Raw genomic sequence first — 13,630 nt, forward strand, 5'->3', positions numbered from 1 at the left:
TTGGAAGGTTTCAAAAGGTTCCCTTGTAGTAGAAAAATGTATGAAAGTAGGCACCCTAAATATTTGTAAATGTCATATTGCTCCTTATACTTTGATTGTTTCAGAGAAAAATGAATGTTCAAGAATAGTTGCTACAATTAATTAGGGAGAACAAATAGCTACTATAGATTCTGATATAGTGCTATGGCACAATAGACTTGGGCACATGAGTGAGAAAGTTATAAAAGTACTTCATTCAAAGAAAGTTTTACTAGGTCTAAAATGTGTCAATATGGATTTTTGTGAAAGTTGTGTGTATGTAAAACAAAAAAGAGTGAGTTTTTTGAAGACTAGAAAGGAAAAGAAAAGTGAGAGATTAGGGCTTGTACATACAAATGTATAGGGACCAGCTTAGGTATCTTCCTTGGTGGCTCTTATTATTATATTACATTTATTGATGATGCAACTAGAAAAGTATGAGTTTATTTCCTTAGATATAAATCTAATGTATTTCAAACTTTTAATAAATGAAAATGCTTGGTTAACAATGAGACTAGAAAGAAATTAAAATGTCTCAGATTTGATAATGGTGGTGAGTATTATAGTCATGAATTTAAAGATTATTTCTTCGCTAGTGGTATTTATAGACTAAAAAAATTCTAATGACTCCACAGGAAAATGGAGTGGTTGAACACATGAACATGACAATAATGGAGTTTGCAAGGAGCATGAGGTTACATGTTGGGTTGCCCTTAAAAATGTGGGTAGAGGCTATCAATACTACTATATATTTGATTAATAGAGGTCCCTCTACTCCTTTGGGTTGTGGTATTCTAGAGGAAGATGGACCAGTAAGAAGGCAAGTTATTCTTTTCTTAAAACCTTCAGTTGTGGAGCATTTGCTCATATATATTTTGAAAATAAAACCAAGCTAGAAGCTAGGTCAAAGAAATGTGTATTTCTTGGATATGGCATTAATAAATTTGGTTATAGGCTTTGAGATTTTGGAAATCATAAAATTGTAAGAAGTAGGGATGTCATATTCAATGAGAAAGTGTTGTACAAAGATCTATTGCAGTAACATGAGAAGACAAAAGATGATTATATAGAACTTGATGATACTCCAAAAGATGATGTTCTAACAATTCCTCATGATATGTAACAACCACAATAAAAAATACCACACACAACAATGAATGCTAGAGAGTCAACAAGGCTAAGTAGACCTCCAGAAAGATTTTTTCCTTCCTCATATTCTATTTTACTTACTGATGTTGGTGAACCTAAATATTATGATGAAGCTATGCGGGTGGATACAAAGATTTAGTGAGAGTCTACATCTACAATGAACGAAGAAATAGATTCTTTTCTAAAAAATAAGACATGGGATTTATGCAAGTTGCCTGTAGGTAAAAAGGCTTTACAAAATAAATGGGTTTATAGGTTAAAATAATAGGATGGAGGTAAGAAAATATTTAAAGCCAAGTTATTTGTAAAAGAATTTACACAAAAAAAAGGCATTTATTTTGATGAGATATTCTCTCCTATTGTTAAAATGACTTCTATTTTCACTATTTTAAGTATTGTGGCTACCGAAGATTTGTATTTGGAGTAGCTTGATGTTAAGACAACCTTCCTTAATGATGATTTGGATGAAGAGATATATATGGCACAATCATAGAGATTTGAGGTCAAAGGTAAGTAGAACTTAGCATGGATATTGAAGAAAATTTTAAATGGCTTGAAGCAAGCACCTCGGCAGTGGTATCTATAATTTGACAAGTTTATGCATGAGCATGGATACAACAGGTGTCATTCATATCATTGGGTTTATTTTAAGAGGTTGGATGATGATAACTACATTTTTTTAATGTTTATATGTTGATGATATACTTGTAGTTGGGTCTAACATGGATCACATTAAGGGGTTAAAAGAATAGTTAGCACATTCATTTGCTATGAAGGATTTGGGGGCAATAAAACAAGTCCTTGGGATGAAGATTTGCAGAGATAGGAAGAACAAGAAATTGATATTATCTTAGACAAATCTTACATTGTGAATGTGTTGCAATGTTTCTTTATGGAGAATGCTAAAGCTATCATCACACCTTTACCTGGTCATTTGAAGTTGACCAAGGAGATGTGTCCGAGGACACAAGAAGGGGAGGATAAGATGTCCAAGATACCTTATGCTTCAGATATAGGAAGCTTGATGTATGCTGTGGTATGTATAAGACTAGATATTTCACATGCAGTAGGAGTTGTTAGTAGGTGTATAAGTCATCCAACACTTGAGCATTGGAATGGAGTAAAATGGATTTGGAGATATTTGAGAGGTACATCCAATAAGTGTTTACTCTTTGGGAGCTCTACTAATAATCTATAGAAATATGTTGACTTAGATTTGGTAGGGAATATTGATACCAGGTGGAGTACTACAGGTTATATATTTACTATTGGTGGGGCAGCCATGAGATGGGTTTCTAGGTTACAAAATGTTAATGCTTTATCTAATATAGAGGCAAAGTATGTTGCTGCTACAGAGGTAGCCAAGGAGATGATATTGCTTCAATTCTTCATCGAAGAGTTGGGACATCCATATAGGGATAACTATTTATTCACATATAACCAGAGTTCCATTCATCTTGAAAAGAATTCAACTTTGCATTCAAAGACAAAACACATACAATTATTGTAGCATTTCATTTGGTTAGTTTTGGATGATGGATAGTTAAAGATGGAAAAGATACATATAGATAATAATCCAACAGATATGTTTGCCAATGTAGTAACAAGAGAGAAGCTCAACTCCTCTTCAGCTTCAATTGGTCTTCTAGATTGGACAAAATAAAATAACACCAAAACCTAGGGTGGTTTGATATATTCTAGTGGGAGCTATAAGTTTAGTTGTGCTATGATTAGTGTCCAAGTGGGAGGTTATTATTGTGGAGTTTGATCAGTCTCCAAGTGGGAGATTATTGTGATGTGGAGCCTAATTTTCTTAGAGGTTTATTCAATGCAATTTTCTCCCCATATTATTTCTATAGGGGTTTGAGGGCAACACCCCCAAGACAGAGTCAAGGAGAAGCACACCTACAGGGTCTTGGGGTAGTTCCCCAGGTGCACTCCCTATCATAGTATAGGGTGTAGTCAAGGGGCAACGCCCCTACGGGGGTTTTAGGGGGTAGCGCTCCCAAACCAAAAATGACCTTATATTATAAAAGTCATCAGCTACTATTTTTCTATTATTCTATCCCATATTTTGTAAGTGACAAAAAATTGTGTAAAAATGCTTAGGGTTAGGGATTTTCATAAGGTGTGATGCAAAAATTGGTTCTTGCGATAGTATTGAGCTATAAGGGATTACATATTATAATCAGGTTGTAATCACTCGATAATAACAATATTGGACTTGATGTTGGTGGATGTACCCTAGGGATTGTGTGAACCACGTTAAATCTTGGTGTCTTGTGTTCTCTTATGTGTGATCTATTATTTTCTAATATTGGTTATATTTGCATGTAACTATTATTTCTATTTGAGGTTAATCTTAACACTTTTATCTTGGCTCTTAGGCTAAGTCACTTGGTAATCTAACTTTCTCACTGTCATCTATATTTTCTTTTATTTTTTTTCCTCATACTTTTCTTAGAAGCTTTTTTCGTAGAGTTCAAAATTTGAATTCCCTCCATATTACCAGCTTATTCCCTATTGTAGTAGTGCACTACCTTTGTTAGGTTGTGGTATGTTTATAAAAGGGTCATATGTATCATTGTCTTTAGTGACTTGTATTTTCTAGAAATAATTCAAATTTGAAATCTTTTGACTATTCCTCAATTGTTCCTCCAATCACCATTAAATGTGATGTTGAGTGCACTCTTTTCCTTCTTTATGAATAGGTAGTCATGAGTATCTTGCTTCATGTCATTTTGCTAAGTCATCTTGTCACTCTATTTTCAATTGCTACAACATGTCTTCCTTTAGCTTGTGTAGACTTCTCTTAGCACAGTAGGCATGCTATGTCTAAGTGGATTTCCTTCTTCAATTTTTTCTACTCAACTTGTCATCTTTCCTTTCTTCCCTTCCAAATTAGGGCCTCACATTACTATTCCTTTACCAATTGTACCAATCTACTAGTCAAATCTCCTTGCTTGTGTTTCTAGTAATGACAAAACTATTGATGACTAAGTCTACTGATCTACTTTGTGGTTTGTCTTTGATAATTTTAGGACAATAATCTCCCCCTTTGTCATTGATGGCAACACTTAGTAATTTTTTCACTTTTTCCATTTCCTACTTGGTTTTCTTCCTTCACTATCTCCCCTTGAGATAGCACATGTTCATTCCCTATGCTTGATCTTCAACAACCCATCTCTCCTTTTTATCATCTTCTCCTCCTTTAACAACAAGGCCAAAGGTGACCATCATTCATTACCTATTGCTTGCCTAACTTCTCCCCTATATTATTTATCATCAATCTACTTTGATTTTTATATATGTCATGATCTCCTCTTGAGTTGGCTTAGGTTAGGGTAGATAGGGATAGGACCCCTAAAATTTTTTCATAGATGCTCAAACATATTTTTATGAAGAGGTTTAGTGAAGATGTCTACTAGTTGTTCCTTGGTACATATTCCAATATGACCTCTTTTTCTTTGACTTTCTCCCTTAAAAAATGGTACTTGATGGATGTGTTCTTGGTCTTTGAGTGCATGATTGTATTTTTTGATATATTGATAGAGCTTGTATTATCATAATTGATCACTACTAGTTCCTCCATTTGCTCATGAATTCCTTCAAGAAATTGTTTGATCCAAACAACTTGACAGAAATTCATAGCTACAACTACATATTCTTCTTTGTATTCGACTATGATATGTAGTTCTATTTCTTGCTAGTCTAGGGTACTAGTCTTCCTCTAAGGAAGAATGCACTCTAGTTATGCTCTTTATATCATCAATTTTTCCCATCGAATAAACTTCTGTAAAGACACTAATTTCAAAGTTACATTTGTGGGGATACCATAATCCATATTCTTGAGTAGTCTTTAGATACTTGAAGACTTTGCTTACTACTACCATGTGTGATTCTTTTTGGTTGGCTTAGAACTTGGCCACGAACCCTACTGCTTGTGCTATGTATAGTCTCCTATATACTACATAATACAATTTTCCAATCATTGATTAGTACAATGTATCATTCACTTAAGAGATGCCATCCCTTTTGATGACTTGCAATCAGTTTCTATTGGAGTGCTTACTAGTCTTGCATCTTCCATGCCAAATATTTTAAGTATTTATTTGACATACTTGGTACACCCTCTAAAAATTCCCCCTTTTAGTTGGTATACTTGAAGTTCAATGAAAAACTTGATTTCTCTGATCATGAACATTCCAAGCTCCTTCTTTATGGCTTCTACAAACTCCATGCTTAGCTTGTCATCTACACTAAACATTGTAGACACCTAAATTTGATTAAAATAATTTAGTAATCTTATTTAGCTATCTCTAAAGGCATCATTAATTAAATTTCTATTTAATTAATCCTTTTCCATCCCCTAGCTGATTAATTTAATTAATCATCTATAGTCCTAATTGATAAATCAAATAACCCATTATTTATCAATTAATCCTATTCTCCTATCTAATTCCAAAGCCCTCATTTATTAAATAAATCTATTTGATAAATAAAGCCCTCAAATCTAATAGCCCCTAACTTATCCCTAATCCTCCATTTAGCCTAATCCACCCCATCCACCCATACTAACCTAGATTAGCCACTAACTCACCCACCCTCATGAATGCCATCCACTTGAATATCTCTAACATCCTTAATCTAATCCTAAAACCTAAGCCTAATGCCCCCCTAACCTTGTCACATTACCTAAGTGAGCTTAAGACTTTCCTAAGCCAAGCAAAGTCAACAATCTCAACTCCCTCCAAAATATTCCAACCACCAAGCCTTCATTTCTTTACAAAGCCATAAAGACTCTTACAAGTCATTATGAGGGACATATTAAGGCCTTGAGCCTCCTTTGTTGACTCATCCTTTCCCTTTCCTCCACCCAATGACCCTGTGACATGTGTCACTCCCTAGTTGGTGCTAAACAAGCACAATCCATGTGCTCCCCTTTGAGTGCATCTTAGCCTTTCATAAGCTTTCATCTCTCCTTGCATCTTAGCCATCAATCCCTCAAGCCTCTTGCCTATAAATTGAACCCTCTCCCTTCACTAAAATCATCCATCCTCCATGAAAAGTTATAATGCTATTTTGAGAGCTCATAAACTACCAAAATACCATTATAATGGCAAAATCACTCCACGACTCCTTTGTTGAAACTTAGCTTCATCCACTCCATCCATCCATCTAAAGCTTGAGCTATACTTGTGAGCACACATATTTCAATCAGGGACAAATCCTTCATATCATGTGTTATGCCATTAGGAGCCTACCATTCTTGGTTTGCTTCCTTTTGTGGTGATAACCCTCGGTCCTATCTTAAGTGTTAGCTTGCTTAGTAGTGTTAATGCTTTCATTTAATAGTTAGTATTCAACTTGCACTACTAATCTAGGTGATACATTTTGGCACGCCTGATGGGACATGTTGGATGCCAAAATAAAAAAGCATAAATCTAAAAATCCACAAAAATCCAAGTCTCAACATGTCCCTTCTAAAATACATGTTCTAGAAGAGAAGCATTTGATCCAAATCAAAGAAAAAGTCAAGAGGTCACAAAAGCCCAAGCTGAAAAAGTAAAAAATCATGTGGATACCTAAGATGCTCATAAAAGAGTTGCATCTCAAAGAAAAAATTCAATTAGCATCCATTCATACTACTCAAAATGCCTCATCCATCCATCCTTTATCCAAATCCCCGTATATGCATCCTTCATCCCTCCAACCCACTCTTAGTCCATATGCTTCTTATCCTAAAAATCCCATCCTCCATCTTCCAACTTTACTTATAGTCCTTATCTTTCTCTTCCTCCATTTTCCCCTCAACTTCGCTCAATACCATCTTTCCCACTATTTCATCACCTTTCAAGGTATGTGCCAATGATGATCTTTCCATTTTCCTCACCCATTTGCCCACAAGCCTTATGTCTTCGCATCCATTATCTGCCAAACTCCCCCCCACCATTCCATTTGTTCAATCCAATCCTTTTCCATCCATCCTACCAACATCTATGAGTAAAAATGCATCAAAAAAGTCAAAAAAATAAAAACAAAAAAACAAAAAAATTGTCCAATGGTGAAAACTTGGCAATTCAAGCACCTTGTACAAGTACCATGATGAAAAATTGGCAAACAAGCATCATGCGTAATCCTGCCATCCCTAGCATAGCCTATCACCCTCATGCTTTTGGTCATCTCTTGACATCCAACTCCATATTCCAATCTCTCCACCTATCCTCCACCCTCCAGCTTCCATCTCACACCATCCACTTATCTCCTACAACTTCAGCCAACCATCACAACTATCATCCATCTCCCTAGCCCCTTCCACTTTTTCCATCCTGGCTTCAATCCTATCATATCCTTCCTCTGACCTCCTCATGCATGTTATCTTCTGATTGGGGGCACTATATTCCTTGGAGATCTTGTCTTGTCCATATTTCCATCATTTACCTCCTCCCTTGTCATTGGAATCTAGCTCTAGGCTATCCTCATGCAAACCCAATGTCATCTCTTTATATTCATCAGAATCCTAGCTATCTACCATCCTATCTAGCCATCTCATCTTGCTCCTCTAGCTATCCTTGGTCACACAATCTCTCATCATCATTGGGATGCATCCTCCCCAAATCCATATCTTCTGCTATCACCCCATCCTTAGCTTTCACATCTTGCACCACATCGAACCATCCCACTATCCTACCATCCTAAGCTTTTGCTTGCTTGTAACTATCTTGGTCAGCTTTAGCTTGTAAATATCTGAGTCTGTTAGCTTGTACATCCCCTTTAGCTTAGTGCCATTGTATCTATCTACCTTTCGTGTCAGTTCCTCCTTCATCAACATCTTGCACACATTGCACAACCCTCGGTTAGCTATTCCAATGCATCCTTTAGCTAGATCTCCTATCACCAAAGTTTTATCCTCTTAGTTCAACTTTCCAGATGCATCACTCATCCAGATCCATCATCTTAGGTGCTCTCCAATAGATCCTTGTAGGATATAGCTTTCCTCATGTCTGAGCTTGGTCCGTTAGTACCTCATCCCACCCATCTCATTGGCAAATGGTTCTCTTTTGGATTTTCACTTTCTTTTGATTTGGAATCTTCCCTTTTGGGTCTTGATATATCTTTTCCAAGAAATCTTTTTTTTCCCTCCTCAAGGTTGCCACGATCTTCCATATCATGGTATACTGCGAATGGGGGAATCTGGGCGTAAGGTCTTGATCAAGTCTTTTATTTTTTTTTATTTTTTGCTTGTGGGTTAACCAGTGTTGGTTCCACTCTAATTCTTCCAAGATTCATGTGTGATGCTAGGGCAATCCTTGTGTGTCTATTTTGAGTCAGTCAGTCAGTCCTATGGACAGTTGGTGAAAAGGCCTTGATGTTCTTGGTAACCTTGGCAATTAACCAACAATCCTATAGAAAATCTAGTGCTCAACTACATGGTGGTACTTCTCTTTGAAGTATCCCCCTACTCCAAAAGCTTTAATGGATTCCCTTCATCTCCATTATCCCCCATCCATATCCAGTACCTATCCCAGCTTATGCATCAATATCTCTTTGAATAAATCTTTACTTTTAGCTTTAGGGATCCACAATCCTAGTCTTAGGGATCCATCAATCCAATCAATCCACCAAGCCTCATCTTTTGAGATCCATAATCCTAGTCCTAGGGATCTTCAAAACCCATCTTCTGCCAAGCTAACTCTTTGACATCCTGTTGCATCAGCTTTATAATCCCATCATCCCTCCCCTCATCCTGGATTCTTTTTTATAGCACTCAACTCCTTCATCCCCCTCCCAATCCTGGAACGTCTTAAGCTTGCTTCCTTTTGAGCATCTGATCCTCCCTTTATCATTTTCCCTTAGTGAGAGTTTGAGCTAATTCAGCCCCTTCTCTTTGCCACTCTGAGTCTCCTTGCTTATCTTGGATTCTTGTATTTTTCAAGAAGCCGTCGAGCCTCATTTTCTCTCCTTGCCGCCTTCTTGAGGGGGTATCTCTAAGTCTAGTCTCTCCTCTTCTTATCCAAGACTGGGGCAACCTTATTGCTAAAGCATTTTCCTTGTGTTGTCTCCATTCAAACTTCTTTGAAATAGTGTTGTCTCAACACTATGTCAAAGAGGGGCAAAATGTAGACACCTAAATTCGATTACACTGCTTTAGTAATCTTATTTAGCTATCTCTAAAGGCATCATTAATTAAATTCCTATTTAATTAATCCTTTTCCATCCCCTAGTTGATTAATTTAATTAATCATCTATAGTCCTAATTGATAAATCAAATAACCCATTATTTATCAATTAATCCTATTCTCCTATCTAATTTCAAAGCCCTCATTTACTAAATAAATCTATTTGATAAATAAAGACCTCAAATCTAATAGCCCCTAACTTATCCCTAATCCTCCATTTAGCCTAATCCACCCCATCCACCCATACTAACCTAGCTTAGCCACTAACTCACCTGCCCTCATGAATGCCATCCACTTGCATATATCTAACATCCTTAATCTAATCCTAAAACCTAAGCCTAATCCCCCCTAACCTTGTCACATTCCCTAAGTGAGCTTAAGACTTTCCTAAGCTAAGAAAAGTCAACAATCTCAACTCCCTCCAAAATATTCCAACCACCAAGCCTTCATTGCTCTTACAAAGCCATAAAGACTCTTACATGACCTTAAAAGCTCTTACAAGCCATTATGAGGGTCATTTAAAGCCTTGAGCCTCCTTTGTTGACTCATCTTTTCCCTTTCCTTCACCTAATGACCCTGTGACATGTGTCACTCCCTGGTTGGTGATAAACAAGCACAATCCATGTGCTCCCTTTGAGTGCATCTTAGCCATCAATCCCTCAAGCCTCTTGCCTATAAATTGAACCTCCTCCCTTCACTAAAATCATCCATCCTCCATGCAAAGTTATAATGCTATTTTGAGAGCTCATAAACTACCAAAATACCATTATAATGGAAAAATCACTCCAGGACTCCTTTGTTGAAACTTAGCTTCATCCACTCCATCCATCCATCTAAAGCTTGAGCTATACTTGTGAGCACACATATTTCAATCAGGAGCAAATCCTTCATATCATGTGCTATGCCATTAGGAGCCTACCATTCTTGGTTTGCTTCCTTTTGTGGTGATAACCCTCGGTCCTATCTTAAGTATTAGCTTGCTTAGTAGTGTTAATGCTTTCATTTAATAGTTAGTATTCAACTTGCACTACTAATCTAGGTGATACAAACATAATATCATCCATGAAGATTTCTACAATTAGCAAGCATGTTTCTATTTCTTTCTTCATGTATAGACTGCAATTATCACTATTTCTTGCAAACCTAATCTTTATTAAGTATGAGTCTAGTCTCTTATACCATGCTTGTGGTGCTTTTTTAGACCATACAAAGCTTTCCTTACCCTAGAAACTGTTGATCTTAGATTGGTTTTGAAAATTGAGTGTCAACACACTTAAGAAATTTTCTAAGTTCATGCCAAGTATAATATAGATGTTGAGTTGCAATATGTACCGAGCCAAAAATTTAATAAGTGCTGAGTCATTCAGATGCCAAGGAAATAGATAGTGCCAAGCAAGTTTCAAGTGCCAAGTGAACAATAGATGCCAAGAAAATAGATAGTGGTAAGCAATTTTCAAGTGCCGAGTGAATAATAGGTGCTGAGAAAATAGATAGTTCCAAGAAATTTTTAAATGCTGAGTGAATAATAGATTTTGAGCAAGTTCAAGTGTCAAGAAAGATAGAATTTAGTACGTGCTGAGCATTAGCAATTAGCTAGTGCTAAGCAATACATAATCAACATAAGAGTTTGTGCCTTTAAAAAATAAGACATAAACCATTTTTTGAGCCGACATATGGATTGATCTCAAAGTTTAGGGATAAGATTGAATCTATTTGGATTCCCTATGCAATCAACATGCAACCAATGAGAAAAATGGAAGGATTTGAGTGGGAAATTTGATGAATCTCAATTGTAGATTCATACCTAACCCTAAGTCATGAAATATTTTAAAAGGAGACAAAGCCCCATACTTTATAGTGAGTGTGTGAGAGAATACATGCAAGGAGATAATGCTAGCAAAGATTCAAAGGAAGTGAAAGGGGTGAATTGATCAAGTTGAAGGTGATTTAAAAGAAGGATAGAATTGTAGAATTAGTTAGTAGAACAAAGGATCAAGGTTACAACATTTTCATATCAGATTAGAGAGGATCAAGAAGCATTGAATTGGGATCTAAAATTAGAAATATCAAATTGCAAGTGTATTAGATCAAACATTCTATTGTACTCTCTAACAATTGTTCCAACAAAATGAAATCCTATGGACTTACGTTGGTTTAATGACCATTGTATGAAGCCTTTAATAGGGTGACGTTCCAAGTGAATGTTCTAAGAAAACTTCTAATAGGGTATTAAAATCCTTGTAAGCCTTTAATAGGGTAGGCCTCTCATAGGGAAGATCATGAGAATGGTCAATATATGTAACCTTAATAGGTGAACTTTATTGCTACAGTAGTGAAGAGTTGTGGGTATCATCCCCACCTTAGTTTTACCTTCTCATTAGAGGGTTTTTGGGCAATCATATTTGGTGTCAAGTGTTTATGTCAATGCATTTTCTTTACATTTTATTTCTATATGTTTATGCATACAATGTTATAAAGTTAAAATTTTTATTGGTTAAAGCTTAGTACTTTTGATTCACCCCTACTCTCAGAAGTATACTTCCCACTTGTTAATTCCAAAAATTGGTATCAGAGCTAAGTTTTCATTAGGATAAGCCTTATAGCTTGGAGAAAAGATCTTGAGATGGAAGTCTACAAATTGGGAAAGACCATTGAAAATTAGGAGATTGAGATACACCTCTTACTGCAACAATTGGATGAAGCCAGGAATGCTTTGAGGAGTTTGCTAAAGAGAAGGAAAGAGATTTCCATAACTGAGAATGACATCCAATAGAAGGAGATTGACACCACAAAGTTATTTGCAAATGGTAACTCTTGTGAGTTTGATGCAACAATTGTAGATCTCATGGACAAGAATAGAGCATAAGATGAAGAGATTAGAAATCTTAAGTTGGAACAAGAATCACAAGCAATACTGATATATGAAGTGATTGAACAAAAGAAGAAAGCTAGAGAGGACAAGGTTATGTTTGAAGAAGACAAAAGAATCTTGTCAAACAGATTGGAAGAAAAATCAACAGAGTTTTCTAGGATCTCAAACATGCAGTTGGATAGCCTAAGCCAAATGATGAATGCTCATCATGAGTTGAATGTTAAGGACATTGAGATAACTACATTTAAGTTGTAGAATGAGAAACTATAGAATGAACTAAAAAGAGAGGATTTTGCTAAAAGCTTCATCAAGCCAAATGAAGCCATTAAGTACTTTGAGCAACTACTGAAATCCCCTAGATCTAGTATAGACACATCAGGTTTGGGATACACAAGCACTGAAGAAGGAGAATCATCTAAAGTTGTTGAGGAAAGAAACAATAAAGGTAAGAACTCTAAACTTACTTGTCATCACTATGGAAAGAAAGGACATACAACTAATGTTTGCAAGAACAAGAATGGTAGTTATAATGCTAAGCCAAGGAACATGATCCATTATTATAAGTGCAATAAACAAGGTTATCAGGAATATGAATGCAGAACCAGAATCATGCATGCACTAAGATTTGAATGACACTACTATAATTGTCAAAGGTTTGGACACAAAGCCTCTGAATGTAGATCCAAGACTATATGGTCATCAAACAAGGGAAGAAGCCATGAAAATTCTTATAATTGGAACTACAATACAAGAAATAGCAATCACTATTGTTAAGAGTATGGACACATCCCTGAGAATTGCATAAGAACACATTTTAGTGGAGGCTACAATAGATGGATGAGCCAAACTACATGCTTTAGTTTTTTGGAGACTAGTCATATTAGCAAGAATTGCCCAGCAAGGACAAAGGCACCTACTCAGAGTCAAACAAAGCAAAAATCAAGGTAGATGTTAAGTACATTAGATGAGAAATGAATAAGACATGAAAGAAGAAAGATGGATGCAACATTCAAAATGGAGGGATCACTTCACATAAAGGGTCAATTGGTCATACTTCATCAAACTAAGAAAGAGAAGGAATGTGAAACTAATATTTAAATACTTTATCATAAATCAATTCCTAGATAAGTTAGTATTGGATAGATTAACATGAATAAAGATGCAAGGTTAAATCTCCAAAGTTTTTCATTTTACTACCAAGTGTGAGAAGTTTATTTCAGATGTCGAGTGAATGTTAGTATGTGCCAAGTTGTTTGCCAAAGCTAGTTGAAGCTGAGTTAGTAGTGGTTGCCAAGAAAAATGAAATTCTTATTGAAGCCGAGTAAGGGAAACTTTAGTGAATGCTTAGTGATGGGAAAACTAATGCAAATTGAGTGAAATAGAAATTGGATAAGGAGCTGTGTGTACAGTT

This window comes from Cupressus sempervirens, chromosome 7, assembly GCF_028749045.1.
Source record: "Cupressus sempervirens isolate cs-2001-9-10 chromosome 7, ASM2874904v1, whole genome shotgun sequence".
NCBI classification, from domain to species: domain Eukaryota; kingdom Viridiplantae; phylum Streptophyta; class Pinopsida; order Cupressales; family Cupressaceae; genus Cupressus; species Cupressus sempervirens.